The following is a 7,292-nucleotide window of genomic DNA, read 5'->3' as shown; positions in this document are numbered from 1 at the left end:
TACAAGAGAGCATTATAGATATATATTATTATTTTCAAAACTAAAAATCACGCTATAACAGAACTAAAAAGCAATAATTGTTGCAATCTAATAACTTTGCGATGAACTTTCTCTAAGGCGCTTAAACAACCTCGCCTCGAAAATCGTTAATCCTGAGGATGTTGATAAGGACAATGATACAAAATTATTAAAATCGTGTATTGTCACCGGTTTTTGATAATACTTTAAAATTTTGAATTAAACTGTACGTTCAAAGTGGATAGAAATCGGGTTCAAAGATTCCGTTACTTGTTACTTACATACATACATACATACAACCCAAGCTAATAAAAGCGTATTAATTTATTTATTTATTTATTTATTTATTTATTAAAAAGTCGCACCAACAAGGTGAACACTGATGCATACAAATTATTTCGATAAAACATTGAGATATTTAATTAAGTGCCACCTCAATTACAGGTGCGAACAGCTTGAGCAACTACATACTAAACAATATTTTATAGTTATATTCTAAAATGCTATTAGGAAAAAAAATGTAAAAAAATAACAATATTCAAAAAACTATACATTCCTGATAACTTAACTCACAACATGATTACAAATTAAATAACATCAACATTGAGAATACAGGTTATGATGTGATATTTTTAATTTAAATTAATTATAGTTTGATTAAATTATATAATTCAATTATTATTATTATATTATTCGATAAAAAATTATAGTTTGATTTAATTATATTATTCAATTATTATTATTATATTATTCGATAAATTAATTATATTATTAAATAATTTAAGACTATACATCAAGATAAACACACTTACTTTACACAGATTAACTTTAAATTAAGATAACTTTAAATATATCTAAATTATTTCAGAAATTAACTTTTTAAACAATGTTAGAGAATTTGAAAAGATATCAACAGAGTTTGGTTTTGACCCAGGGTCGCATGAATTTTCACTGCCTATATTTATGTTATGTACGTTGTTGTAACTCCTAAGTATCCTATTTAAAGGAGCGTAATGTCCTAGATTAGATCGTGCGAACTTTGGAACAAATGGAGTATACTTTGTATATCTGGGCAATCTTCTAGGAATAGATATCGATAGATCTGACAAAACGTGTGGAGCGTCAATGTAACCATTCACCAGTTTATACAGAAACATGATGTCCAGCAGCTTTCTACGATGGAGTAGTGATTTTAGGTGGAAATGTTGTAGTCGGTCTTCATAACTTGGTAGGGTTTTGGCCAAATTACAATTATAAGACAAGTGCCATAGAAATCGCTTCTGTACAGACTCTAAGCGTTTGTTATATATGTCATAGTGCGGGTTCCATATAACACTGCCGTATTCCAAGCCACCACGAACGAGTGCATTGTAAATTGCTATTTTTGTGTCCGGCTTCTTGAGTTCCCTACAGTTCCGAAGAACAAAACCCAGAACTCTGAAAGCTTTTTTAATTATATGGTCAATGTGCAGATTAAATCGTAATTTGCTGTCGAGGATAATTCCTAGATCCCTGATGTGATCAACCTCTTTTAGTGGTACCCCATTAATTAGATAAGATCTAGTAAGCGGGACGTTTTTCCTACTGAAGCGCACTACATGACATTTGTCGGTATTCAAACTCATGCCATTCAGTTTGCACCACGAGACCAGGTTATCGAGATCTTCGCTCAACAACAATCCATCCTCAGTTGAATTAACAGTCCTAAAGAATTTTAAATCGTCAGCAAACATGTAATACTTAGAATTTTGGAAACACTCGCCCACATCGTTAATGAAGATGTTGAAGAGTAGGGGTCCCAAGTGAGAGCCTTGAGGGACTCCAGAAGAAGCTATATATAACTTAGATCGATATCCACCTACCACAACCGTTGATTGCCTGTTTCTCAGATAGGATCTGCACCAATCCAAGAAAGATCCGGCTATTCCCACAGATGAAAGCTTACGCAACAACATATCATGGTTTACTTAGTCGAATGCCTTGCTGAAGTCGGTGTATATTACATCAAAAGATTGTCCATGATCGACCCCCTCAGCAAGGTCGCCGACAAAAGATATCAGGTTGGTTGAAGTGGATCGTAACTTCATGAAACCATGCTGTTGCAGAACGATCTTCTGCTTTAAATGCCACGAAATTATTGGACAAATGATCATTTCAAAGACCTTTGCAAAAATTGTGATGATAGATATCGGCCTATAGTTTTTCACTGAGCCTGAGTCGCCACCTTTATGCAATGGTATCACAAGAGCATCCTTCCAGGCCGTTGGGAATGTACCAGTGTTCAAAGATTTATTGAATATAAAACTAAGAGGCAATGCCAGTACGCTGGCACATTTGACAACAAATATTGCTGGTATACCATCCGTGCCAGCACCTTTCGTGGGATCAAGTTTTTCCAAAACCCTAAGGACCTGGTGTTCAGTGACTAATATGTTAGTTAGTAGGTTGGAAGCGATAGAGGGCGAAAAGGACATGTTTGGAATGGATATGGTGTCGGAGTTATAGACAGAGGAAAAATGTGACGCAAAAAGATCGCAGATATCCGGTCCCGTGGTAGCAAGTTTAGTTGTGGAAAAGATTTGCGCCGGGTAGGTACTATTGCCACCTCTTTTCTGTTTAATAAAACTCCAGAGTAATTTGGGATTCGATTTGAGGGAAGACTCCAACCGCTGCAAGTATAATTTATAATTTAAACTATGTAATTTTGCACACCTTTCTCTAAGTAACTCAAATGTTAATAGATCCCGAGGATTCGAGTACTTGCGATATTTCATTCTGTATTTAAGTTTTTCGTTTATGACCCTGATTAAAGCAGATGAGAACCACACCGGATATTTCTTGTTATTACGCGGTTTAGATCTTGGGATATGTTTAATAATAGAAGACTTAAGTAATTCATAGAAACGCTCAACCATATTGTCTAGGGTATCGCAATGCGATAGTTCGCTTTCCCAGGTGATACTTTTAAGTTCACTGATGATCTTCGTATAATCAGCTTTGTGAAAGAGGAATTTAGTTTCACATTTAGTTTGGAGATTTTTATGCTGATCAGAGGTAATACAGAATTCAATGGGAGGATGCAAGGGATCAATTATAGTTAGTGGGTCGGCAGATACGTCGATATAAGAAATGTCCATGGAACTCATCACTAGGTCCAATACTTTACTTTTGTTGTTTAGACAATTGTTATATTGATTGAGGTTATTGAGCGACATAAAGTCAATAAGCATATTGTTAAAAAGACTGTTCGATGGTGCGGCAGTAAGTGTACCGTGGCTGTTGGTATTCCAACAAACACTGCCTAGGTTAAAATCACCGAGTACGATGGTGTCTCCACTGTGCTTTTCCAATATACCATTGGAATTTGTTATAAAATGCTCTAGTATATGTTTTTTAACAGGTGGGGGTATATAAACACCGCAGATGTACAGGTGCCTGTTTGTATCATTTCTATCCCGCATCTCTACTTTAACCCATAGATCCTCACAATCGGACTCTTGGTTGGACAAACGGTGAGACTTTAAGCGAGTAGAGACAGCGATTAGAACCCCACCACCTATTTTAATAAAAGCGTGTTAAAAAAGACAAACCCATTGAGTTTCTTACCGGATCTTCTCAGTTGAGATCGCGTTCCAATCCGGTATTAGCTTAAGAAAAAATATTGTAAGACAATTTGTAAGTGCCGCCGTTGACCTATGCAAAATGAATATATTTCATTTCTTGTAACCTGTACGTGATAACAAATAAATGATTTGATTTCCTATATTTCGGTTTTGTAATTCCTATATTCCTATACAAAGGTGTGGTAAGAGACAGCTACCTAGGTACATTACCGAGGCGTTCCTACTTATTATTTTTATAATATAGGAGTAGCAGACGAGCATGCAGTCCACCTGATAGTAAGTGGCTACTGCCGCCCATGGACATCTGTAATGAACTCCAGATAGGATTAGATATTCCTACCTGAGGTCGTCCACAAATGCGGCGCTACCTCTGAGGACTAAGATGGAATCGGAAAAGTCTGTCTCCCTTACCACACCCTTCAAAACAGAACACAGCAGACCCTAACACTGCTGTTATTAGGTAGAAATAGGTGTGGCGGTGGTGCCGCCAGAGTCAAACCACAACGGGTTCTACCACCTTCAAAGGGTTCAAAGGGTTCTTAGTTATCTTGTTCTTAGTAGTCTAGTTATATGCAAACCGAGTTTATGAAGGACTTATATTGATATAGATGCATACCTATCCTATCATATACATGCGGCGAACTGCATACTGATTTACGACTTTTATAGGTATTGTAAAAAAACTTCAGAACTCAACATCCATATTTCTGAAACATTAAAACCGTGTTTAAAAATGAATTCTGTCTAAAACAGAACCAAGAGACGACAATGAAAACTAGTAGTGTTTCATTATGAATTCAAAGCGCGCGGATTACCCCCACCCTTACCTCGTCACACTACACACGGCACATATGATCGTAAAGCAAGCATCCACGGGCGCTGGCATGAGGATGCAAGGGCCGGAAAGAAAGTACATGGGCGAAGAAATGTATAGGTAAAATCTTTAATTAAAAATATCAGGACCAAATAAGTAATCTGTGAAATTTAATAATTTAACTTGTTGATTTGTATGTAGGTAGGTAAGAGTCTGTTCCTTTGTCCCTGTATTTCCGGGACTGGAATAGGGCTACGGTGTCCGCTGCCTGTCGTAAGAGGCGACTAAAAGGGGGCTTCTGGAGTCGCAGGTGGCAAAAGTTGGAGCTCGAACCGCAGCAAGCGACCCCGGGAAGGACGGCGGTATGTGTGGTCGCATACCGTCGTTAACACTACGGTCGGTGCATCGCGCTTGGAAGACTCCGCTTGTGTTCTATCGAGATCCCGGAGTTCTCCAGCAAGCGTTGAGGACGGCCACCGGGCAGGTTTTAGTACGGTAAAAATTCCACATAACCCGGCGTCGCTCCCACGTCGTCGGGTACTTTTTAAAAGCTACCCTCTCGACAAAAAAAAGGTCTGTTCCTGTAGTTCCGGAACCAGAATAGGACTACGGTATCCCCTGCTTGTAGTAAGAGGCGGCTAAAACGGGGTTTAAAGAGTGTGATAAGGAAACATACTTGTACGACTTTGGCAAAGGGAGATCTCCCGCCGGGCTAGGTGATCATGCCCGGGGAGCGGCCGTGCTCGGACAGTCTCAGTTCGGAGCTTGTATATATGCAAGATGTTTAGAAAATTTTGAATACTCTTGGCGCCATCTCTTGACTAGTAGCGGGAGGTAGCCACACAACCAACGATCTAACTTACGAGTTCCAACTTAGTCCTCAGGGTTACCATTTGTGACCAATCTCAGATAGGATCCTAGCTTATCTGGAGTTGATTACAGATGTCCATGAACGAAAATAGCTACTTATCAGGTCAGCTTCATTTCTTTTAATTTGTTCAATTTAATTAATTACGTTTTTATTTTATAACTTTAATTTTGTTATGATTTATTTTTTAATTTAAAATTGTAGATTATGTTTAAATACTTTAATTACATATTTATCCATTCTGTTGTAAATAAAAGTTATTTTAATAATAAGTTAATAATGACTCGTATGTTCTTGCCGCGGACGTGCAAAATGTGGAATGAGCTTCCTCCCGAGGTATTCCCGGAGCGCTATGACATGGGGCTCTTCAAAATAGGTGCAAAAAGAGCTCTTATACAAAGCCGGCGAAGCTGGCGACTCCTCTGGTGTTGCAAATGTCCATAGGCGACTTTGACTACTTTCCATCATACGTCTGCTTTATCGTCAGGTTCAAATATATACCTAAAAATCTCAACATTATTATGCTCGCTTCCTATTTTTAATTACTGTGTGTGTTCGCTTAAATAATTAAAGCCTTTTTGCTCAAACACTAAAGCCTCGCCCACAGCTGTTTAATGGGCGTGGCTTTACCTAATCATCTGAGACCCCGCCCACAAAAGGGGCGTGGCTAGACCAACGCCCCCAGGGTTTTCCACCGCCCCTAATCCGTCAGTCCGCTGTTATCTCTCGCGCAAATGTGTTCTAGATAAGCAGTGTTTGTGTGTGGTGTGTTCAGTGACAGGAAAATATATAAACTGATAAGAAACGTTAGGTGAGTGATATTGTTATGTATTTTTATAATTAAATACCTATTTAAAATGACGACAGAGATGTGTAATTTTTTAATATGATTTTTTTTATAATATGGAAGTAAGAGACGAGCATGCAGTTCACCTGATGGTAAGTGGCTACTGCCGTAAATGGACATCTGTAATCAACCCCAGATAGGATTAGATATTCCTACCTGAGCTCGGCCACAGAGGCGCCGCTACCCCTGAGGACTAAGCTGGAAGCTAAGTCTGTCTTCCTTACCACACCCTTCAAACCGGAACACAGCAGCGCCTAGAACTGCTGTTATTAGGCAGAAATATGTGTGGCGGTGGTGCCGCCGGAGTCGAACCACAAAGGGATCTACCACCTTCACCTTCCACCTTCATATATGCACATATAGCGTCACAGGTAAACAACAGGAACATAACTGTTATGGAAAGTCTTATCTATATATAAAATTCTCGTGTCACAGTGTTAGTTACCGTACTCCTCCGAAACGGCTTTACCGATTTTCACCAAATTTTATATGCATACTCAGTAGGTCTGAGAATCGGATACTATTTATTTTTCATACCCCTAAGCGATAAGGGTTGTTCACCCTTAACATTTTTTTTTATTTATATGGCAACACAACGTTTGCCGGGTCAGCTAGCAATAATTAAAAAATGAAACTGAAATGAACTGAAAAATCAGAGGTGTGTGCCTGGGTTTTAAACCTCGAACCCCTCGATCGAAACGGCGAGTTTCTTAACCACTAGGCTATCACTGCTTTTCAAAATCGATCAGTAATAATGGGCATTAAATAACATGTTACCTAGGTTAGAGAAACCAACTAAGAAGAAGAATTTACGACAGTAACCACTAACTTGTCTGCTACTTCCATTATAAATAATTATACTTTAAAAACTAAAAACCACGCTAAATTCGCACAAGGAATCGTTTATCCTGATTCCTGACGATCCTGATGCGGTGAATGGGAAAAAATAAATTTTATCGCGTATTGTCATCGGTTCTTGATAATTGTTCAAAATTTTATATTAACCGGACTGTTCGAAGTGGGTAAAAATGGAGTTCAAAGTTTCCGTTACATATAATATACATACAGGTCAAGCTAATAAAAGCGTGGTAAAAAATCAACGGGTTACACTCCGGGAAGCAG

This window comes from Epargyreus clarus, unplaced genomic scaffold (genome assembly GCF_041222505.1).
Source record: "Epargyreus clarus isolate Ecla_fem2 unplaced genomic scaffold, WU_Ecla_fem_2.2 ptg000033l, whole genome shotgun sequence".
Taxonomy (NCBI): Eukaryota; Metazoa; Arthropoda; class Insecta; order Lepidoptera; family Hesperiidae; genus Epargyreus; species Epargyreus clarus.
The sequence above is the reverse complement of the archived record's forward strand: the minus strand, read 5'-3'. Positions refer to the sequence as shown.